General features: G+C 39.8%; 1 protein-coding gene across 1 annotated transcript in view; it reads left to right on the top strand.

Annotated features, from left to right (window-relative positions):
• Positions 1-3,111: 3,111 nt before the first annotated feature.
• Positions 3,112-25,456, top strand: part of si:ch211-45c16.2 (mitogen-activated protein kinase kinase kinase 13) — a 47,251-nt gene continuing 24,906 nt past the window's right edge. Inside the window, exons 1-2 of the mRNA XM_034693966.1 lie at positions 3,112-3,367; positions 22,461-22,540. The gene's annotated coding sequence lies outside the window, so the exon portion shown is untranslated. The remainder of the gene's footprint in view (positions 3,368-22,460; positions 22,541-25,456) is intronic.

The raw sequence follows: 25,456 nt of genomic DNA, 5'->3' as shown, positions 1-25,456 counted from the left end.
TTTTGATTTGCCTTCCTAGTTGTTCCTGGATGTGTCAGGTCGTCAACATGTTTACATCTTTGTCAACTGGAAGTAACTTCAGTTTTTGCTGTGGTTTGGATTGTTGTTGAACTGTCAATGACGCAATAGACAGTTCTGGTTTGGCATGCAAATCTTTGAGGGAATTGTGCACATTGTTAGTTCTCCAAGAGGTTTTATTGCATATAAACAAAATACAATAACAAGCTGTGGATGTAATAAAGATTAATATTCATAACTTAAACTGACTGTTGTTACAAATAGTTTGTAGAAGCAAATGTATGCTATGATGTGTATGATTTTTTAAAGTGATAAAATAATTTTACAGGAAGAAATCTCAGGGAAAAACTCCATATCTACAGAGTACAACATGCAAGGGTGTATCCAGAGATTTTTTTGACAGGGCTGACCATAAAAGGGTGGCATGAAGTCACAATTTAAAGTAATTCAAAAATTCAAAGAAAACCAATCAATTGCACAGAAATCAAATACACAAGGGTTGTGCTGTCATGTTTAGTCCACTTTTGGCATTCGAAACGTGAAATCCTGAAGCCCTTATGATAAATGTTTAAGAGACAGTCCTTCCATCAGTAAAAGCAAATCATTCCCTACCATTTAAAATAAAAATGAGCCATTGGCACAGATAGAATGGCAGGTGTTGAATGCCCTCTATGGTTATTCAGGTCCCTTTTTTTATGCTGCGATATGACAAATTTACTGTCAAGTGCACATTTTTAATAAGAGTTGTGAAAGAAGCACTGAGATTATAAAATAGAGTATTAGTAGTCATAGTGCAAAAATTACATCACTTTAAATCTGCACAAAATTTAAATATTATACTTCAAATATTATAAGAAAAAAATAGTCCCTCTGATGAGAACAACTCTTTATGCAAAATGAATCCTTGTTACTACAAATATCTTTATATAAGAATGGTGCTTTTAGGTAACTAGCATTTCAATGTCAACACAGTGCTAGTTTACAACATAAAAAAACTGGAGAGTCAGAAAACACTATGGCAAATCAGAAAACACTACGACATTAACCAAACCGGAGGAAGTAGGTACCCTTGGGGAACATGACTTGTCGCTGATTGGACTGGTCTATCCTTTCACCCTTTATCGTAGTGTTCTGATTTGCCGTAGTGTTTCCTAAATACCGTAGTGTTTTCTGATTTGCCGTAGTGTTTTCTGAATTGCCGTAGTGTTTTCTGAATTCTTACAGTTTTTCTCAATTGTTTACACACAAATACTGGTACTTGAGACACAATGACCACAACATGTAACCCATGCACCAACCCCCTGAACCAATTCTGCTAAACTACAAGCACAATTCCTGCTTTACACTCAAATTGCAGTTCTAAAACACACTTTTTTCAAAACACTACACAAAATTATCTGCATTTGGCACAATTTTCATGAAGAAAATCTCTTGTTTTCACAAGGAACACACTGTCATTCAAAATTTCCTTACTATGCACACTGACTCATCACATGAGCAAACACCTGTCACACAGTTTTAGAATAAGCAATCAGAGCTTTATTTCCCCCACTGCTTGGCCAGGGAAAACATTGCTTGTGATGTGGATGAGGTGCTGTGGCCAGACCGAAACAGAAGAGAGGATAGTTTTTTGTTTTGCTGTAACTATATACAGTAAATTCTTCTGTTGTTTTGTATTTAGACCACTGTATGTGCAACTTTGTGTTACTTGGGATGTACACTGAGTACACTGTTTTTTGGGGGGGGGGGGGGGGGGGGGGGGGAATAAAATATATTTGTTACTGTGTATTTGTGTGTTTTGAGTATAAAAACAATATTCTAAAATATTTTACAACACATGTATGAATGTACTGTCTGTAGTAAGTGTAACACTGAACAAAAAAAGGCCTACATCATTATGATGAATGGAGAAGAAGTGTTTTCCATTGAGCACATCAGTGTTCAACTGGTTCTTCAAAATGTCTATTCATATGGTGGTTTATGTGTGTCATTTAAAAAAAAAAACATTTTGAGAAGAAATAACATTGTTTTGAATGTAAAGTTTCATTTTGCAGGAGAATTGAGGGGTTTGGCCATTGTGTGTGTGTTTTTTTTTTTTGTGTAGAGTTCTGAGAGTCTAAGGCATGCTTTCAGAAAGTGTGTGTAAACAATCGAGAAAAACTGTAATTGCCGTAGTGTTTTCTGAATTGAAGTAGTGTTTTCTAAATTGCCGTAGTGTTTTCTGAATTGCAGTAGTGGTTTCTAAATTACTGTAGTGTTTTCTGAATTGCAGTAGTGTTTTCTAAATTACAGTAGTGTTTGCTGAATTGCAGTAGTGTTTGCTGAATTGCAGTAGTGTTTTCTGAATTGCAGTAGTGTTTTCTGAATTGCAGTAGTGTTTTCTGAATTGCAGTAGTGTTTGCTGAATTGCAGTAGTGTTTGCTGAATTGCAGTAGTGTTTTCTGATTTGCAGTAGTGTTTTCTAAATTGAAGTAGTGTTTTCTAAATTGCTGAAGTGTTTTCTGAATTGCAGTAGTGGTTTCTAAATTACTGTAGTGTTTTCTGAATTGCAGTAGTGTTTTCTAAATTACTGTAGTGTTTGCTGAATTGCAGTAGTGTTTGCTGAATTGCAGTAGTGTTTTCTGAATTGCAGTAGTGTTTTCTGAATTGCAGTAGTGTTTTCTAAATTGCCGTAGTGTTTTCTGAGTTGCAGTAGTGTTTTCTGAATTGCAGTAGTGTTTGCTGATTTGCAGTAGTGTTTCTGATTTGCAGTAGTGTTTTCTGAGTTGCAGTAATGTTTTCTGAATTGCAGTAATGTTTTCTGAATTGCAGTAATGTTTTCTGAATTGCAGTCGTGTTTTCTGATTTGCAGTAGTGTTTTTTGAATTGCTGTAGTGTTTTCTAAATTGCCGTAGTGTTTTCTGAGTTGCAGTAGTGTTTGCTGATTTGCAGTAGTGTTTCTGAATTGCAGTAGTGTTTTCTGAATTGCAGTAGTGTTTTCTGAGTTGCAGTAATGTTTTTTTGAATTGCAGTAGTGTTTTCTGAGTTGCAGTAATGTTTTCTGATTTGCAGTCGTGTTTTCTGATTTGCAGTTGTGATTTTCACTTCAGGGCCACCGTAGTAACTGCTAGCTCGACATCATAGAAAGAAGTTGGTCCACTTTTTCAGCTACAATGTGACTCTCTTGAATATACACGATCTTTGATTGCGTGAGGGCCGGAGTTCACAGGTGTACGGGGCCAGAGTGTCCGGAAGTGACGTAGCACGCTCTCAAGACTACCCCAGCGGCTTGGACAGTGAGATAGATGGACCGAGGAGAGGGAGTGAGAGAGCAGCCGGACATCTGTGAGAGACTCAACGCTGCTAAACGGTAATAATTATATCTCTGTGACTTTTATCGAGAGTCGCAGCGTAATTGTGACACTTGAATTTACCAGATGTTCTATTTAGACGTGAAACGATGTTGCGTGATTGTGGGATGAAGCTAAATGTGCTGACTGGGGCAGCTGTCAGTGCAGGGCAGGAACACGACGACGAGGGTCTGCTACGACAACTGTTTATAGTATTTATGAATGAATCTTTAACCACTTAGAAACACCTACTGCATCGACTGTCAACACATACATGCTTTACTATGAGTGTTCATCACTAGGAGTCCCTCAGCATATATATAATGCAATGTTAAAAGAGTTATTCTTCGCCTTCATTATATAACAGTGGGGGATATCTTGTTGAATCTTGACATGTTTAGAAGAAGACTCTGTCCTCGCCTGTGTGAAGAAGCAGGAGGAGAAGGAAATTACAGGCTGCAGGAGAGGAGGCTAAATTATAGTGGGCGGTGAAGAAATGTTTGTTTTTGAGAAACATGCTTTTGTTTATTATGTTTGAGGACGTGGCTGAAGGGAGACAGCGACATAATGTTCTGTCTGAGTTGTACTGGCTCTGATTTCATATTTTGGGGTCTAATATGTGAGGATATTACATCTTGTAGTTACACCTGCTGTTTTCTTTACTTCTCCTCCTGTTATGTTCGTTTGTCAACTTGACCCGGGGCATATTCAATTATTCAAAAGTGTCAAAATCCCAAAAAACTCCCAATTTACTTTTTTTTTAAAAAATTTAAATGTCATTAATAACTCCTTTACTAACCATTTAACCCTCCTGTTATGTTGAGGGTCAAATTGGCCCTTTTTAAAATTCACAAAGAAACATTTAGTATTGGACACTTCTGACCCCTTTTAGCCTCCACTTTGACTGCAGGGTCAAATTGACCCACGAACAGTATCTATATAATATAAACAGGCTGGGGGGCTGCAAATATGTGAAATGAACCATTTTCATTTTATATGTTGTTCACGCTAATTAAGTCAAGCAGAAAGAGTTTTATAGTGAAAAAATAATTTAAACTATTAATTTATTTATTTTTTGAAACTTTAAAAAGGGTCAATTTGACCCGCAACATAACAGGAGGGTTAAATGGTTAATAATGGAGGAAATAATGACATTTAGAAAAAACGGAAATTGGGATTTTTGGGGATTCTGACACTTTTGAATCATTGAATATGCTCCGGGTCAAGTTGACCCAGGAACATTATTGCTGTCACTAAGAAACAAACATAACAAGAGGGTTAAATCAATATTTAGTGCATTGGTGTTCTTTAATTCTCACAGATCATGGTTCAAAGAGGAAAACTCACTTGGTTTTTACAAATATTTATGTTAAAACTTTTTTTTTAATGTACATTGGAAAGTGATTGGGGTGAAATATGTCACACAGTTGCAAAGAAACATTTAGTATTTGACACTTCTGACCCCTTTTAGCCTCCACTTTGAGTGCAGGGTCAAATTGACCCACGAACAGTATCTATGTAATATAAACATGCAAATGTTTGAAATTAACCATTTTCATTTTATATGTTGTTCACGCTAATCAAGCCAAGCAGAAGAAGTGTCATAACAAAAAAGTACTTTTAACATTTTCTAAAATGGGTCAATTTGACCCGCAACATAACAGGAGGGTTAAACTACCGGGGAAAGACTTGATGTATAGACATCAGTGTCCGTTTTTTGTTGTTTTTGTTTGTGGAGAAAATGGTTCAAGTCTTGCTTCACGACGCCCCGATTTAAGTCCAAGTCCAAAATCCAAGTTCTGAACAAGTCATTATGCAACTCCAACCAAAATATAATACTCTTAGACTTTTTGTGTGGAGTATTCTTAGTGTGAAACAATGGATGTCAGTTTAAAAATGTGTTATAATTACATTCAAATGGGACATAACAACAATGAAAAGTGAAATGATCATGTGTATGTTGTTATGCTTCTACTGTGAGAAGATGTGCAATCCAAACATACAAATCTGGTAATCCTTACTATCACTGACATCATTTTATAACACAGATACAATCTTTGCCCTTAAGGAGAAATAAGGTTGAGTTGTTAACCAAACTAGTCTCCTCTAATAATCAAAAGCTGCACATTGAAACCTTTATAAAAGCTGCGTTTCTTTCTGGACTGTTGTCTCAGACCACTTCATGTGAGCAGTGCGGCCGCCCTCAGCAGCCATCTGACACAAATCACATGCAATCATTCATCCGTCTTCTATGACGACTTGATGTCACAACAGTTTTACGGTTCGGCTGCTTTTCCTTTCTGTGCCACATACTCTGACAGTCAGCGAGCGGTGGAGAGGGTTACACGTGTGATCGTTGGATGCTGTGTGCTGTCGGCGTTGTGTTCCTCCCTCATTGTGCTGAGTGCGACGTTTCCAGTAAGTGTCCACATGTGTGTTTGTAATGGCTCCTCTGCCTCTCTTGTATCTGCTGTGGTGCAGTTACAGGTCACACTCTGCTCCAATCAGCCAAATGCAGTCCCCCCGCTGACGGCGTGTTGAAGGCTACACCTCTCAGGGGTTCTTAACTATGGCACAGAGATACCCAACACCAAACTCACAGCTGATGTGAGCAGCTACACATGTGGGTCAGTTTTTTATGTAACAAGGAGAGCATTGGCATTCATCCTTAACTCTGACGTCACTGATAATGAGCACTTTGTTTTTCATTTCAGCAGTAAACATTAGTGAAGTACGGTAAAGGCCTCATTTAAGAGGAAACTGCAACATCTGTTTCATTTCCAGACATTAGAGGGAGAAGTGGAGTCCAGGTATTTCCTCCCATACTGCACATCATTAGTAGTCATAAGTCTAGCTTAAAGGATGAAGCTGCAGATTGTTTGTAAAGCAGAAACATACTCATCATGAGAGTCTGCCAAATCTGCGAGTTCAGGGTTAATATTTCCAGGCGGGTACGTCTGCTCTCTTTCTTGTTCAGACTGATTTTGTCGGGCATGAATGAGGTCAGGCCGATCACAAACGTTTATCTAACATGGCCCGGCTTTAAGAGCCCTGAGGTGTTTTTTCATAAATAACTAAGATGGCTGCTTCTGATGTGAAAGCCTCTGACACTGCTTTGGAATTAGTCTTAAACAAAGTGGACAGCAGTTTAAGTTACAAATACACATTGTTAGATCATGCCCTGTGAAACATCCATTTCTTAAGGCTGATTTATACTTCTGCGTCGAACTGCATAGTCTACGCCGGGGGTCCGTGTAACTCCCAAACCTACGCAGAGGCCTACACACGTAGCTGACATGCACCTCCTCCAAAATGTAACTACCCGTAGAATCAACGCGGGCCGCAAGCCCTGTGATTGGTCCACTCGGCGGCATTGTGTATCCCGCATTTACAGAACTTTCGGGATCCCGGCCGTGTATTTCATCTCCTCCTCTCTGTTCTTCATGTAATCATGTCTGTATGATAAACAGCAACATGTATCAACTGTAGATTAACATAACACGCTCTGAATCACTGTTGAAAAGTAAACAGAGATCGTAGCGGGGGTGGAGGCAGGCGACCGGCTATCAGAGAGACCGCACTACACTCAGGCGTTTTGGCGGGGAATAGCTGCGCGACACGGACACACCGACGCACAAGTATGTGGTGCTCATGTCCGCATCAGCCCCTGCTGCGTAGGGTCGACGCGGATATATAAAACAGCCTTTAGTGTAAGGTAAAGAGGCAGGCTTTGAGCCTCATAGCCAGCAGCTACAGGGTGCCCACCTGTCAGTCAAGTCAGTCATGTCTTTAAATGGGCAAAACTCATAATCTTAATATCTGCTAAACCGTCGTGTTAGAAAAAAATTCCCCCCCCCCCGTACAGTGTGTGCCGATAGAGAAATTAGCTATGTTGACCGAAGCTTTTTTTTGAACCAGGCATGTTTATTTATTCTGCAAAGGTCGTCTTTTTAAAATTGGTGTGTATGTGGTTTCCGCCTCAAGTGGATGCTCGATGAATTGCAGTTTACAACACTTCCGCATGGGCTTCATATTTTAAGACCAGAGGTTGCCGCTTGCTTAAAACTAGAGCAAAATGAACAGGTTACTTTTTAAATCGTATGCTATTTTCTCCCCTTCTGCACACCATACTTAAATGGCGTAAAATGAGACGCCTATGCGCTTCTGAACGGCACATTAAAAAACTCCCATACGTGGTGTTTTGAGAGAAAGTGAAAATGATTTAATATCCTGTTTTATCGTACGTTTGTCCAGGTGGTGAGAGTAACATGTGATATGTTGGGTGCCACGTCGTGGGGCATAGCAGCACAGGAGGGAGGGGGGGGGATCCTAATACTGGGGTGGAGACAGGAATCTGTATTTATGTAATTGACATGTGTAGCAGCAGCCGCAGCAGCAGTGTAGCCCTACAGCTGGTCTGATGTCTCTAATCCCAGCCCCCGGATACTCCATTTGTTTGTTTTTTGGTCACATTTGTATCGCAGTGGCTCTGGCCCCTGTCCCATCAGGCTTAATGAGTAAGCTCATTGCTGTGTTTCGTAACATGAAAAAAACATCGACCATGTAAAGATTTATTGTGTCGCTGGTAGTGGACTGCTGCTGGTGAAGGGTTACCACAACCGTCAGCTGGTTTGATGGGCTGTTGTGATGCCTGTGGTGTGAAAAAAGTGAGTGAGTGATTACCTTTCACTTCACTCCTTCATACACCCATCCACCATCACTGCTTTGTTGATCTTTAGTTTGAATAGTGTGTGTTTTAGTGTGTTTTACAGTGTGTGTGCATGTGAAGGCCTTTAAAAGCACATGAAGAAGAATTCAAAAGCTGTGGTTAGTTAGTCTGATATTCAAAGCAGGCCCCTCCTCTCTGGATACTTGCCTGATACTGCATGGCTGTGTTGAGTACTTGATTCTGATTGGTCACTACACGGGAACAATTCATATCAGCAGTCTGCTATGTTGTGTTAGGGTCATGCTCGCCCAGTCAATGTTCCATCCACTGTAACAACCCGCTCACGATACATTATCTCTTACTTATCACTCAGTTGATGTAAGCAGACTGGTTATTGAAGTAGAAGCATCGCAGCTTGGCATATGAGTGTTTGTTGTTCAAAATAAGCAGCTTTCTAATGAACTTTGTTGTCATATCAGCATTTCATACACAAAGAAAGGTCATAATGAATACCAGCTCAAATATTCCCATTATGCCTAATTCCTAAATCCTTATATCAAGTATCAACATTTATTTATGTATGAGTCAATATGCATGATGACTGGTTTCTATTGAAGGCCTCCTCTGGTAAACAAGTGACAGTGTCGCCCGAAACTAGAACGGATGCATTGCGAAATGCAGCCTGCACGAGTATGGCCAAAGTGATAATCATGATTATTTTGACCAACATTGTAATCACTATTATTAATCATGATTATTCACAGGGAAAGCGTCTGTATTTTTATTGCACTACTTTTAAACAAACAATATGTGAACTGTTTTCAATGCAAAAATAAACTTTAAATAAGAATAAATGACAAATAATTATAAAAAAATTTTTTAACCAAGAATTAAAATTTTACCAAGGGCTAACTGAATAAATATGCTATTACAGAGTGCAATCAGGAGGTGCAACTCAATGGAAAAAATGACAGCTTATAGAGAAAAGGCAATAATAGCGTTAGATTTATGCCAAAACGAGAGAGCTCATAAAAACATATTCATGAGCAGATAATAATATTTCACATGCGCAGATATGAACTCCTCGCGAGGAAATTCAACAACTGAGAGGTATTTAGGCGACTGCGAGCGCGCATAAAAGCACAGGGACAGAGGTGGGGAATGACACTTGCTTGTGATCAAAAATTTCTGCGAGCACAAATCAGCTCTGCACGGAAACAGTTTCTGTCCGAGAGAGTGCAGCGAGGCACGCCGCTCGTGCAGGCACTGCTCTGCTCTCGATGCTGAGTTCCACTCGAGTCAAACTTAAAATTTTAGCCGATTAATGCACTTACAACATGAATTCCGTGGGCCGTACTCCCAACGAAGATACTCCCTGGCTTTTAAAGCTCCTGTGAGGAACTCTCTGTTTGTGTTGAGTTTGGCGACCCCTGTGGTCAAAGTGACACCTCTCATATCTTGGCTGATCTTGTTCTGGAAACTGTAAGTTGTGATATCTGAAAACAAAACTGTCTCCTTCACTTAGCAAGAACATTTGCTGTGAAAATATACACAAAGGGTTTTTCTTCACCCGGCTGTAAACTGCATTATGTGACACCCACCCCCTTGCAGCGAGTACAGGCATTGAAAATGACTATATAGAAATTGTCAGTCTTCTTGCTGATGATCTTGCCTGTTTTTTAGGTCATAAAGAGGCATCAATTTTAATTTCAGTTTGTTTTATCACCAGCTAAAAACTCCTAACAGGAGCTTTAAATAATACTCTTTGAGTTTTAGACTGCTTGAGGATGTCATATTGGCATATGGGACAGATTGAAGCGCCTCTTTTGCAAATCTGTGTTGTTTTATAGTCATGAGGATTCACTGGAAAACAACAATATTTTGCTAGTGGCTGCATTATTGTGGTCTTTATAAACTCTCCTCACCTTCTTAAGTTCAGTGGGATAAATGAAACATGTTGTGCTTAGGTGTGTGGGGTCTACAGTAATGCATGCCTATCGGCTGATTTAAAAATAGCCCTCACATTTCTGTCTCTGTGCTGAGTGTTCACGTCGCGTGCAGCCATTGAAGAGCAGCTGAGCGGAAAAAGCCAAACAACAAACGTTGGGCTTAGGGAAACGATGTGGACATGAATGTCTTGCCCCCTCATCCCACTCTCTCTCCCTCTCCTCCCTCAGGCCCTCTCTTCCTCTCCTTCCTCCTGACTGACATTTCTGTAATGACACTGTCTGAGCTCCACAGGCCCTGCCTCCATCCCATCCTTAGCCTACTGTGAAGCACACACAGGGCCAGCTTGTCACACAGAGAGCCCGCCTGGCACGCCTCACATCTATATCAGACCACTAAATGCCAATAAGGACAACTCAGCTTGATTGAGAAAGTAAGCACCCTCCATCTTCCGGGCTGCTCTGTTCTGTCGGCTCTGATGGAGAGAAAGTGGTCGTTTGCCAGAGAGGGTTTATTGGACAGACTCATCCGCCAGTTTTAGGTCTGGGATTCTGCTGAGAAGTAGGTTAAGCCTCACATCTTCTTTATATTTGGGCAGGGGGTATTATGGAGGGGAGGGGCTCAGATTAGCTCCTATACAAAACCCTTCTAGTCATTGAGTCACATTTAGAAAAAGATACATTTATCTACACCCTTTAAAGTAGAAATGCGAACACTGTGAAGAACTGTGACATGGGGTCAACTTTTCAACAGAGTTTGATTATAAAACACAGATTATTTTCTTTAGTGTTATGACAGGTAGGGATGCACAATATTATCGGCACGTTATCGGTATTGGCCAATATTGGCTTAACCCTCCTATTATGTTGTGGGTCAATTTGACCCGTTTTAAAGTTCAAAAATCGTAAGAAAAATGTTGAAAGTGTTTTTTCGGTGTGAAACTTCTTCTGCTTGGCTTAATTAGCGCAATCAACATATAGAATAATTTGACAACATCACTTAATAAAATAATAAATTAAATAAAAAAAAAAGCAAAATTAAATTAAAAATCTAAGTCATGTAAAACTATTGTAATTATATTTAGGGCTTTCCAATGCACATTAAAAAAAGTTTTTTATTGCAAAATGCAATAAAAAGTTGAATGACAAAAAAACAAAGTTTTAACATGAATTTTGATATAAAACGAGTGAGTTATCCTCATTGAACCATGATCTGTAAGAATTAAAGAACACCATTGCACTGAATATTGATTTAAATGGTTAGTAATGGAGTCAATAATGAGATTAAAAAATGTTTGTTGCGATTTTTTCGGGTTCTAACACTTTTGGATCATTAAATATGCCCTGGGTCAAATTGACCCAGGAACATTATTGCTGTCCCTAAGAAACAAACATAACAGGAGGGTTAAAAATGAACTATCGGACATTGGCCGATACAATTAACCGCTAAAATAATGGGCTGCTGCACACATGTTGGGCTCATGTTTTAAGTTAAATTTGAATTTAAGCAGCAGTCTGTAAAGTACATGTAGCTGACTAAATTTTGGGTTTTAATGTTTTGTTATGATTGTCTCAGGGAGAGCATCATCCAAGTTTTAAGTAGGATGTATCTTTTTGTATTAATTTTGTTTGAAAGCAGTTATCAACTAAAATACGCAGTTTCAAGAATTGTGTATTTTTCTTATTTTGCACAAGAAATGAATATTAAATAACAAATGTGATAAGAGTATCACCATAAAACTGTACACTAATTCCAATACAGAAAATAATTGATGGTGTGCGGAAAAAAAATATCGGTATCGGTAATCGGCTAAATGAGTTGTACAATATCGGCATATCGAGTATCGGCAAAAAATCCAATATCATGAACCCTAATGACAGGTTGTTCTTTGGTTTGTGTGCATGCATGCTTGTATACATGTATTCATACCCCAGCACATGGCTTTAAATGTACTTCTCTCTTGTGATGTGTCTGCTAGCTGAGCTTCTATAATTACCACAGCCTGCAGCGCCTCATGGGGAGCATATTAACACACACGAGTGGAGGAGCAAGAACCAGAGCACACGCACAAGTCAGACAGGCTACATATGTGTGTGTGTGTGTGTGTGTGTGTGTGTGTGTGTGTGTGTGTGCAATCCATAACCACTCATGTGCATCCAATGAATAATATATGACAAGAAAAGATGGACGGTTACTTATGCAATATATAATGCATACAGTGTCTATAAATAGATTGAAAAAGCTTTTTTAAAAGTCAATACTGAACTGATACTCAAGACAATTTGAAGAGTGCAATTAAGTCAAACAGTTAAACACCAAAATCTGGACATTTTGTGAAAGGGTATTGATAGTCCTAATGTAATTTATCAGGCACGGTCTTTAATGTGCTTTGATTCACTTTTATACACTTTTAAACTAAACTTGAAAATGTCATATGGACTTTGGTTCGTGAGGTAATCTGATGTAGCATCATAGCTGAGGAGGTGGTTGTCCACACTGGATTTGACAGGTAGTAATGTCACATATCATCATAGATTGTTTAAGAAAACAGCTTCCTGAAAACCTTAGCAAAGTTATATATCGGTGTACCAGTCTCAGAGGAAAGCTCTGACTCTGTTACAGCCCCAAACATCTGTATGACATCTGTCTGTTTGGTTCTGTGATTCTTAAATGCTGATTAAGTTGGATTATTTTCTTCCTTTACTACCACATCAAAAGGAAATGCAAGTTTCCTGTTTGTTTGTTTTTCCAGAAAGTTAACATGTTCTCTATAGTATTGACTCATAGTCAGATGCAGATCAGTGTTCTTTTCATATTTTTTTCTATTATGGTTTATCTTTCAGTCACCAGCTGACAATACTGCATAAAAGTAAAGAGGATACAGTGCACTGGTTTGACTCCAGTGTCTTCCCCAAGCGGCAACATCCGGCTGCAAGAATTGAAGCTGATGTTGAAGTGTTAAAAACTGCAGTTCCTCGATTGTCCGCTTGAGGCTGGCTCCGAAAGTACCTGAAACCACATACACACTAATTTTAAAAAGCCAATCTTTACAGCAGAAATGAACATGTTTACAGCCTGGTACAAGAGACGAGTGTAGTCTGGATAGCTCATTTTTCAATCGGCATACTGTACGGGAGGTTAATTTTTTTAATAACACGGCAATTTGGAAGATATTAAGATTACGAGTTTTCCATTACAAGAGGCACAGCTGACTTGAATGACAGGCAGGAACACTGGAGTTGTTGGCTAGGAGGCTCAAAGCCCGCCTCTTCACCTCACACTCGCTCCACAGCAGTTATGTCGAGTTCAACATTTCCAATATGGCTGCCGCCGATGATTGGCTTCAAAACAGCACTTCAGAAACGGATGAGTGATGTCACGGATACTACGTCCATTATTTATACAGTCTATGGTCTTCCCCCACTCTCCACTCCCCCACATGTTTTGTCCCTCTTCAGTTGCCCTAGCTAATAAAGGCAAAAAGTGAAGAGAATACTTATTTCAAAAGGAACATGCTCGTCTGTTAACTGTGATAGGTTTTACATAATGATTTGTAAAAAACATAATTGACTGATTGTTTAAGATGAAAAACACATTTTGCAGTTAATAAATGTGCTAAAATGTGATATTGTGGTCATTTCTCCCTGATTATACTAAGTAAAAGAAGAATCTTAAGGACATCACATTTGCGAATGGGAAATAATTCTGGACCTTTTTCTTAAAAAATGTCACATGGGCTTGGTTGGTGAGGCAATAGATAAAATACAACATAAACAAGCTTCTTGTGTATTGCAGTTTCTTTTTTTTTTTTTTTTAAACAACCAAGATATGTTATTTGGATGAAATTTCACAGCCTGAAGAACTCTCTCGCTCCTGACTTTTGGACTGCTTAAATTGGTCTTGTTAGCTAAGCGGTTTAGCTCTAATGCGGATGAATAGAATGAGTCTGAGTCTGTGAGAAAGGAACATTTTTCTGCTATTTCCGGTCATTGTTATTGGGCCAGAGTTTGACAACACTGCCACTTGGCACTATAAGAGTGAGAAAAAATCATATAAATTATTGATTATTGTCTTTTAATACTCCTAAGCACACAATGGTAAGTCTGCTGTAGCAAAATACTGCCACAAAAATGTGAAAAGAGATGATGTTTATCATGATGGCTGTACTGTAGTGTCCTCTTCCCTCTCTACAGCTGTAACCTCACATATTTGTCTAACCTTTCACCCCAGCAAGCAACAGCTCAATAGATCTGCAGCTTCTCAGTCACAGGAAAGACTCAGCTGCCTGCCTCAGACTCATTTGATATCGTCCACTCAAAGACGTGGAAGGAGGAGGTGAAGTGTGTGCAAACATGACAGCGTTTGTTCATTTCCTCCCACTTTTGTAATTCTCTTTTGTGTGATAATTTAAACCAAGAAGACTTTGGAACATTTTCTGTTTTGCATTATAGCTCCGCACGCAATCCCATAAATCAGGCTCGGGATTATCAGGTGCATACAGTTCAGAGGGAGGCTCTCTGTCTGCTCCTCCTGCAGTCGACTCTGGTCTGATGACAAAGAGAGAAACGGGATAGAAGGATTGTTGTGGTGCGGGCAGAATCCTCGGTATAGCGTTGAACAGTCATTGTTATGTAATTTCCTCTGAGCACGGATTGGTCAGGCTGAGGGTTGTTGGTGGGCTCAGCACAGTAATCTCACAAGCATTATCTGCCTCTCAGAATCAGCGGTTGTTGTGTGCAGGACTCACTCATCCATGCCAGCCTTTGTAAAAGCAACTGATCAGCCAGGCCGGCCTGTTTCCATCGCAGGCCAATGGCTTTGTCCCTGTGCATGAAGTCAACACTCTAAGGACCAGTGTATATATTCATTTTAATTTCATTCTGCTGACCAGCTGCCTCTGGGCTGTAAGATTGTATAGGATTGCTGTTAGTCCAAAACAAAAGATTGTTACCTACTCAAACGGCTCACTGTTCAGGAATAAAAGCAAATATTTTTTCAAATTTTGTCAACAAACGTTATAATACCCAACTCTGCAGCCACACTGAAGCAGCTATCAGTAACTTCAGAGCAGTATTAGTTCATGAAACCCCTCCAAAAGATAGATAACCAACATCAAATGTTCCTTATCTGTTTACGTCAAACAACAGTTTCCACCTTTACGCTGGCGTCACATAGCATAGCGCAACCTAGCCTAGCAATGTGTTACTACCTAGCATAGCTTTGCATATATCTTCTATAACATTTGTACAGCTCACTATTGAGATTAAATCAAATACGGTTATTTAGCAAGGTATTATTACTCAGCTGTTAGAGGGTCAGCCATTGCGTTTGAATTGGCGCGCAAAGAATCATGGGATATGTTTGGTCATCCATGTGGAACCATAGACTGTATAAATAATGGACGTAGTATCCGTGACGTCACCCATCTGTTCCTGAGCGCTGTTTTGAAGCCAATCAACGTCGGCAGCCATAATGGAAATGCAGAACTCAACCAGGCAGAGTGTGACATAAAGAGGCAGATTTTGAGCCTCCTAGCCAACAGCTATGTGTTCCCGTCCGGGAGTCAAGTCAGTCATGTCCTTATTTGTGCAAAAGCTCGAAATTTTAATATCTTCTGAACCGTCACGTTATAAAAAATTCACCCCCCGTACAGTGTGTGCCGATAGAGAAATAAGCTACATAGAGCCAAGCCGTTTTTTGAACCAGACTGTAAACATGCTTATTAATGCTGCAAAGATCGTCTTTTTTGAATTGGTGTGTATGTGGTTTCCGTTTTTTCTCAAGCGGATTCTCAATGAATTGCAGTTTATAACACTTCCACAAGGGCTTCATATTTTGAGACCGGAGATTGCCGCTTGCGTGGGACACATTAGTCAGCCATATTTAGAGGAGCCTTTTAAACAAGACAACCTTGGAGCATCCCAATCTGAGCTGGCTTTTAGTATAAGTGTTTCTCTGCAAAGTTTGTCTTCCTTATCCCTCATTGTTACGGTTATTACATGTTATTACAGCCTACCTTATTTATTTGGGTTATCTCTAACTATATTACCAAGATGAATGTTTTTATATTTTTTATTTCCCATTCAAAAGGATACACAATAATATAAGAAATACAAGTCAATATAATGTTTGAAAGTACCAAGGCTAGGGCGCTGATGGCCTAGCAGTCTAAGCGTCCCACGTATAGAGATCGCAGAGGTCGCCGGTTGGTCTCCCGGCCGGTCGACCATTTCCTGCATGTCTTCCCCCGCTCTCTACTCCCCACATTTCCCGTCTCTCTTCAGCTGTCCTATAAAATAAAGGTAAAAAAGCGAAAAAAAAATATAACTTTAAGATACCAAGGCTAGCTATGGCTAAATCCCATTAGCTTTAGCAAGCACTGACATGATTTTGCTGCATTAGCTGTAAAAAGTTAGCTAGCTTTTGCATTGATTTTTAGCTTTGCTTTATAGTTACATCTCTGTAAATACTGTTTCTTGCAATATTCCAATTTAACTCTCCTGTTATGTTGCGGGTCAAATTGTAAATGTAAAGTAAGTCATGTAAAAACTATTGTATTTATATTTAGGGCTTTCCAATGTACATTAAAAACATACATTTTAATGAAAAACGTGTGAGTTATCCTCATTGAACCATGATCTGTGATAATTAAAGAACACCATTGGACTAAATCTTGATTTAAATGGTTAATAATGGAGTTAAAAATGAGAAAAATGTTTATTTGGATTTTTTGGGGTTCTGAAACTTTTGGATAATTGACAATGCCGGGTCAAATTGACCCAGGAACATTATTGCTGTTCCAAAGAAACGAACATAACAGGAGGGTTAAAGCCTAAAAGTGAGATTTGAGTCAGTAGTCAGACGTGTCTATTGGGAAAACAAATCGTGGTTTGATTCAGTTTGCTCTAACAGAGTGAAACCTCCTGTTAAGAAGTAATCTGTCTCTGCACTGACCAAGACAGACTGTCTCTTAGCTAACAATTGACCTTTGGCCAATCAAAGTGACTGAGAAAGGCTTTTGTTGGCAGCTTAGCTGCTTTGTAAACTATTTCCAAGTCCATCATATTAATTGTCCTGGAGGATGCTGGTTCAGCCTCTGTGAGCCTGTCAAAGATTGACGATTGTTTAGACTGTCATACAAAATATACAAAGGAATCAAACAAAGACAGCATGCTGCCTAAACTGCTCTACTGTAACTAAAGCATTGTGCACTTCTAAAGGATATTTCTTGAAGGACAGAACTGTATTCCAGATTCAGACAATTTGTGATTCGCTCTTTATGACTAGTTTATTTTAACACATCTGTTTTAGTACTGTCAATAGAGTGAACTTCCATTTCCTTACTTCTGGTGAATGATAACATGTTCACTACCAAAAAAAGAACTGAATTTCACAGTTTTTATTAAAAGGGAGATTAAAAAAACTTAAATGTCAAATTTGGTGAATCACAAGCAGCCACAGAGGAACTTTCCCTGCTGATTTGCAAAATGTTTTTTTTACTTTAAAGTGCATGAAAATAAAAGTTACCATAGTTGTAAATTAATACAAACAGTTTCACAGACGTAAAAATACGAATGTAGAAAATTACCAAATAACCTTTTTGTGTTTTTCTTTGTTTCTTTTTTTTTCACATCGAGGGAAAAGACTGTTAAATAATCACTTTTAAAAAAAGAGAGATGATCTTATTGGTCAGATAAAGTCCCAGGTGACAATTTAAATCTTGGCTTTTGTTCCTTTGTCATCCAGTCAGGGGAAGCAACATGATACCCTCATAACTGCACATGTCAGCAGACTGTACAGACTTATCAGACATCCTCTGGACTCTTGTTTATTTTTTGCGTAACAGTAGATGTGAGTGTGTGTTTGTGTGTGTGTGTCTGCGTGTCTCTACCTGGCCCGCTGCATGCGATGTCAGATTGTAAAAGTAAACCACTGTAAGCTGCGATGCTGCTTTTTCTCTTATTAATGCGGGGACACAGGAGCTGTCAGTGCGGCTGTTCCGCTGCTGGTGAAATAGTAATGAGTGTGTATAACTGAGCAGAGACAGTGTGGTTTACAGCTCTGTTGCACTCGGAGGAGAGGGCAGGGCAGATAGAGCACTGACCGGCCGTGCATCATGTTTGTGTGACAGTGATGGAGACAGAACAGGAGGCTGTGGCAACTACTGAGACTAGAGAAGCAGGTCAGACTCTTTTGTTCCCTCTCAAGCTCTTACATGTTTATATTATTGGTTTGGAATATTTTTTTGACCATGTTAGACAAAAAAACTTGGAAAAACTACTTAAAGGGAACCAGCGTTTATTGCTGTCAGGTTAAACGGCCTAAATATTCGTATAACATATCAGTTATAGAATAAATAATGTAAATGTACAGAGAAGGAGAATAGTTTCGATGCTGGCCTGACTAATATTGGCAACCATATTGACGAGTCATGAATCAGGAGATTTGTTTATGCTTTGTTGCAGTGATATATTGAATATTGTTCTGATTTTTGCAGGAAAAGAAAAGGCAAAGAGCACACTGAGAAATTGTTGTCAGGATTGTAGAATGGTTCCCTGTACTTTCTAGCAACAACAAAACAGAGTGTTCAAAGGGTTAAAACATTTCTGGGATGAATTCAAAGGAAGTAATTTAAAGATTGGCAAAATCATGAGTGTCTTGTGGATAATTTAAAGCTCGCCTGCCCGTCTGTTGCATAACAAGCAGTGGCATGGCTTGGAGCCAAGCAGTGACCTGCACACTGTGAGTGGACAGAGTATAAAGCAGAGGGAGACACAGAGCAACATCACAGCAGGTAGTTTACATTAAACTAATAGAGGTAAATGAGGCAGATCAGAAGGTCAGCTCAGGTATGTTTGGCAGCAGTGAGTGTTTCTTTTTCATGATCTTATTAATGATTGTTTGATATTTTTATTTTAGTATAAAGAACTTTTTTTACACATTAGTGATTTCTTTATATCTCAGGTGATGGCTGATATCAGCAGATACACTTTAATGAGAGGCAGTTTCTACCTGAGGAAGCTGTAATCAAAGTAGAAAATGAAAAGGCTCAAGTTCAAGCAGCCCTGCTTGCTCTCAAAAGTTTTTTTTTTTTTTTCAAATATTTTTGGCCTTTTTGCCTTTATTGTATAGGACAGCTGAAGAGAGACAGGAAATGTGGGGAGTAGAGAGTGGGGGAGGACATGCAGGAAATGGTCGACCGGCTGGGAATCAAACCGGCAACCCCTGCGACAAGAACTGTAGCCTTTGTATGTGGGGCACTTAGACCGCTAGGCCACCAGCGCCCCCTCAAAAGTTATTTGAAACTTAAATTAAAGTTGAATGACTTCAAATCTGTGTGAGAAAATTGAGAATGGAGGAAATATATAACGACAGAATGACGGAAAACTGTCATTAGAGTAAGACCAGCTCTGGTGTTGTTCTGCCGCACTGCAACTTTACTAGTTGTAACCTGGGTTGTTGTCAAGTCTTCACAAATAATGATTGCTTTAATAAATATTTAGTAAATGCAATCTGTTCTTTTGGTCTGGATAAAACAAATCTCCATATTGGAAGAACTGGAAGAACTGGAAAAACTCTCTAACCAAGAGATAACAAGAAAGAAAGCATCTCAATACTGCAAATTATAAACCCAAAGATGTAGATATGCAAATCATAACATTACACCACTGACAGGTGAAGTAAATATCATTGTTTATCTCTTTACAATAGAACCTGTTAGGAGGTCTGATATGTTAGGCAGAAAGTGCACATTTGTCCTCTGAGCAGATGTTTTAAAAGCTGGATAGATGGACGAGGCTGTGAGACACTTAGACAAGGGCCAAATTGTGATGGCAAGACCAGGTAGGAGCATCTCTAAAACTGCAGCTAGAAAAACGTGAAGCTGGTTCTGATGAAAAGGTGTCTGAACCCATGGTGCATTGCATTTTTTTGCAAATAGGACTGGTTAGCTGCAGAGTAGGGTTGCAAAGGTTTGGAAAATTTCCGGAAAGTTTCCGGTAAATTTCAATGGGAAGTTAAGCTCTAGGATTTGGGAAATATTTCAAATTGGAAACTTTCAATGGGAATTATGGGAATTTATGGGAATTAACTGGGAATTAACTGGGAATTAACTGGGAATTAACTGGGAATTGAGGGTAATTTAATGGAAAGGTATCATCCAAGCCTAAATATTTGTTTTGTTATAAGCAGACATCCATCCAAAATAATACAATTAAAACAAATTTCTTTGTAAGTAGAACTTTATCAAGTGTTTAATATTTTATTGAACAATCAATTCTTTCATTGAAGAACAAAAACAGTGATGTTGAGTTAAATATTATTCACCCCCCCGACCCAACCCATTCAAAAATGAACAAAATTGCAATCCCAACACAGTCCCATTCAAAATGTTAAATGAAATAGCATCTTCACTCAAGCTTTTAAAGCCTAGCCTCTGCAGGATTCTAGAAATCATCCGTGCATGTGATGGAGGAATGCACAGTGCATGGAGGGGGCGTGGTCTCAATAGCCCTGCAGTAAGCAGTGTGCTATGTGCATGTGATTGAGGAATAGCAGAGATATTCAACTGTACTTGCATGAAATCTGGTTGTTTTAGTCAGGATTATGCTAAAATATATTTTCCCCAACTATATTTCAGTTCCCTATTAAGAGCCAACCTTCAATTTAGTATTTCCTGGTTTATTCCTGTTAATTCCCATGGAAAGTTTCCAACTTTGAAAACTCCCGGAATTTTGCAACCCTACTGCAGAGCCATACAATGTTAGGCAGATGGTCATAACGAGTGGCTGATTTGTGTGTCAGACCAATGGTGAAGTAGCATTGCTGCTTGGTTTGGTTGCTTGTGCCAACAATAGATTTAAATGGCTTTTAGTTCAGCATGAAGTACAGATGCATAGTATGTCATAATTAAGTAGCAAACACTATTTTTCAGTTCCATTTCTGTTGAATCATGACATGGTTGATTCAGAATTGTCACATTGGTGTCAGCCATCTTTGTTTTGTGATTTTGTTTTTTTTTCCTGTACAAAACAACCTCAAAGTATTTCTGTACTGTCAGCTGTTTTTTCACACCTTCCCATATAGAGGGATTATTATTATATCCCATATTAGATATACAGATGTGATCGGCCCAAACTGAATCAAGGCGGATGGAAGTCTGTTTGGATGGGAGGGGCAACAAAGGCATGTGCCAGAGTAAAACATAAACTTACAAAAAGGCAGCACAACAATTCTATTTTCATCACAAACAGTTTAAATCACACACAAGTGTAGGGAGGTCTGACCTTTCTGATGAAAATTTGACCCATCAGATAAAACCCATAAGGGTCAATTGATGGTACCTGGTCAGCTGGCTGATAAAGGAAAGAGAAGCTAGGAAATCATGTTTGATAAAGACCTTACATTGATCTGGGATATCTATAGAAAACCATTATTACCACAGTGGTTTCATCAAGCTGAAGCTGACTGGTCTGAGAAGCCTCTATGACACATCCTTGGCTTTTTCAAATCTTCTGTGGTGTTGTGGTGATAACAGTGTCTTTTTCTGAAGAGGCTTTAACAGTCTGTCATTTCTGTTTGAAAGTTCTTAGTTGGGCGTGTTTGTGGCTTGTTTTTAAATTCATTGTGGCTCTGCTTGTTTCCACATGAGCACGCAGGCTTGTGATCTGCTGACCTTTGGAATTCTGTCTGTAGAGCAGAGCGAGACTTTCTCGCTAAGCAAACAGCTCAGGTATTTGAATCCACACCGCTGCGGACAGCCAGTGTCTTTCCATCTCTATCGCTCGCTCTCGCTGCCAATATTTAACTAGAGCTGTATCGCAGGGAATTCCCCTGCTGCGTTTTTGTGTATGCAGCGACATGTTTACAGGAGTGTGTCTGCAGCAACAAAGCAAGAATAACAATGTCTGCTCACGCCCACTCTTCTTTTCTTCAGGCTTAGAAGAATGCTTGACGTTGTGTTAATTTTGGACTTTTTGCATCACAAACGGGTAATTTAAACAGATCTAACTATCTGCGAACACACTCACCAATCCCTAATGTCAGTCCCATTAGAGCCAGCATCCTCAGCCATCTGCGCTGTGACTCATTTGACTGTCATTTCACGCCATTTAAAGGCCGCGTTTGGAAGTCTCCCCCTCAGCCTCGCCCTGGGATACCAAACCTCCCCCTCTGGCTGTGTCCCCTGCTGGGGTGTGGCTTAAAGATGGAGATTGGACAATGCTGCTCCAATATGCCAAACCCCCACCCTCCATGCATCATTACATTCTTACTACACCCCCCTACATCCTTGTCCTCCCCAGAGATTTGGGCTCTTATGGACAGGATGGGTGGAGCAACTTCTCTCAGAGCATTTCCTTTCACTGATAGTCCTCCCTCTTAGTCAGTCCTTTTGACACACCCCTTTAGTTACAGTCTCAATCTCTGCCATCGACACAAACATAGACCACAGACACACAACCATGTTGATTCATTTTCTGATCTGTGTGTGTTTGCAGGTGAGAAGTGAGACAGAACAGAACCTGAGCCCGGATCCCACTCTGCGAACCCTGTGAGATGCCCAGAAAGCAACTGAAAGGTTAGTGTGTGTACAAATACAGAAGCATGCACACAGAAAAGTTGACCTGCTGAATAAAGTTGTTTTATTGTCTGCACATTCAGCGGCAGTGTGAGGGATCGTGAGAGGTATTAAATGACCTTTTGGGAGGAGAAAGAACCGTTTTCCTAACATTCTGCCTCTGACCTTTGGTTTCTCTCCAACTGCTGTCGCCCTTCAGTTCTGAAACTTGAACTTTAGTACTCCTCTCGAGTATGGATTCCCATCTGATGGTTTGATTTCAGACTTGACTGCTTAGCCTCATGAGAAACCTGAGGCAGAATGGCTTATTTCAGACTATGAACATGCACTCCAATCTGTATACATCCTCTGTAGAAACATGGAATCATGGCTGCTGTCTGGTTGCTGTAGAGTATTTATTAGCCAATGAAGGGAAAGCACAACTGCAGAGCATTTACCCCCTGTGATGGAAATGTAAGTCAGTATTAATAATCTGCTAAGCACATTCAAGATTGAAACTGCATGGTTTAGGTTTGTTATTATTTCAGTATAATGTGTCAAAAAAAGGCTTTACTAGCAGGCATGGGCGATTCTAGGATCGGATGTTTAGGGGTGCTGAGCTGTGCAAGATAAATGTCACTGTTTTGTACATTTTAATGCAATTTCATTCCCACATTTGTGAAAGAAAGGTATAACACTTTTTGCGAAAAGTCTGTGACTAAACCATCGGATCTGATAAAGGTTCTTTAAATGCTGAGCCACAGCAAAAGAGAAATGGATTGGAATCATAAAAGAAACATATGGTTACCCTAATTTCTGAGGAAAGACATTCAAGTCATTTTGATACAGCAGCTCCTCAGCATATACAGTTGTACTCATAAGTTTACATGCCCTGACAGAGTTTGTGATTTTTTTGGCCATTTTTCAGAGAATATGAATGAAAAGAGAAAAAAAAAGTTTTTTCACTCATGGTTAGTGGTTGGGTGAAGCCGTTTATTGTTTACTCTTACAATGACAACAGAAACTACCCAAGAAATCATAAATCCTGCCAGGGTTTGTAGACTTATGAGCACAACTGTACATAAACAGTATGTATGTTTCTGGAGTAAACCAGCGAGTACCAAAGTGAGTACGAAAAATACCAAAAATTGACATTAGAATTATTTTTAACATGTAAAACGCGGTGGAGCTGCTGTATTTTGGCTTTTTAAATATAACGTTTCAACCAAGTACTGTATGGTTTTGAAACTTTTGTAGTTTGTTAAAAAGGACATACAGTAAAACAAATGTTTTAAATCTCTCAAATTTTAGGGGTAGTGGGATTCAATTTAGAGGTGCTTCAGCACCCCAAAAAAAGTGGCTAGAAATGCCTATGCTAGCAGGTAATAAAGGATTGACTCTAATTTAAGCATTAGTTATAAGTCATAAGTTATCACAGTCCTTGTTTTAAAACAAGTTTTCTACTGAAATCACCACCCATGGGTTTTAGGGACTCACTACATTGTAAACTTACTGTATCAACATATGGCCAGTTTTTCTATTAATTTAGTTTAGTTATTTTCAAGCAAAACTGCATCAAAGATCTAGTTGCATCTTAGGATTTGGTGCATCTCTCTGTTGTACATGACAATAAAATACTTTTCTTTGTTTTGAGTCTGCTGTATGGAGAAATTGTGGGATGTTCCTTTGGATTTAGGAAAAATGGGCAATCTTTATGTAATATTCTGGCGTCATACACACATGAAATATCCTGTGATATTCTATACAGGACGCAGTGTGCAGACATACTGTATGTGGGCTGTTGATACCATTGACATGCAGAGAACTGATTGCAGATTTCGTACAAAGGGATTTTCTCTTGTGCAGAAGCGGTCTGTCCTACTTACAGAGACGCCACCGCAGCCGAACCTGCTGTTCCCAGCTGGTGCTGCTTTGAAATACACCCCCCCCCCCCCCCCCCCCCTCCTTTTTCCTCCTTCTCTTCTCCTCTCCTCTTTGCTCCTCCTCTCTGAGTCTGTGCAGAAGGCTCCACCCACTCCTGCACCCCCCCCCTTCCTCCTCCTCCTCCTCCTCCTCTGCTCTTTGAGCCGCGTCCTCTCTGCGTCAGACAGCTCCATTCATGAAAATTGTGACGTGAGCAGGTCTTCAGCGACTCGGTGACGCGGCCGGCCACCCACTCACGGCCCAGGTGCTGCAGGAGTTGGAGGAATGTCTGTCATCCTCCTGCCTCTGTCTCCCTCTCTCCCTCTGCATCTTCTGGCTGTTTTCTTCCATCCTGACCGCCAATTCAGCCTCTCGTTCCCCTGGCAGCTTTTCTCTTTTTTTTATCCCTCCATCCCTGCCTCAAAGCTGAGAGAGGACCATGAATCTGAGCTCTGTCTGCTGTGAGTAATCTGCTGATGCTCTGTCTTTCAGCACCTCTGATTTTGACATACTTTTACTTCTTCTTTTATAGTTGTCTGTCTTTTTTTTTTTCAGTGTATAGTTGTAAACAGAGTCGTTGTTGTGTATGTGTACATGTGTGCTGTTTGTATTTGAATCAGCTGTTTGCTCAGTAGCAGTGCGGCGGCAGGAGTGTGTATCTAGCCGTCGTGCGTCGGTGCGTGCAGGAGCTATTTTAGGCTCAGCGGTGATGCTGCTGCTGTTTTTTTTGATGCAGTGCTTCTCTGTGCCCTCTGAAGGACAGGTTGAGTTGTAGGTAACAGTATAGACCAGCCCTCTGCCTTCTTGATGTAACAGCCAGATCATCCTCTAAGACATTATCACAGCCAAGCAGTCGGTGATGAAAGACTTTTCTGGGACACACGTGTATCATGCACAGCCCAGTTATGTCAGTATACGTGCATAATATAACACTTTCATGTTGTTCATTTTCTCTTTGTTAACTCTCTCCTGCTTCAACATCCTTGACTTTTCCCCTTCTACTTTGCTTCTCTT

Source organism: Notolabrus celidotus, chromosome 10 (assembly GCF_009762535.1).
Source record: "Notolabrus celidotus isolate fNotCel1 chromosome 10, fNotCel1.pri, whole genome shotgun sequence".
In the NCBI taxonomy this organism is placed as follows: Eukaryota; Metazoa; Chordata; class Actinopteri; order Labriformes; family Labridae; genus Notolabrus; species Notolabrus celidotus.
The sequence above is the reverse complement of the archived record's forward strand: the minus strand, read 5'-3'. Positions and strand labels throughout refer to the sequence as shown.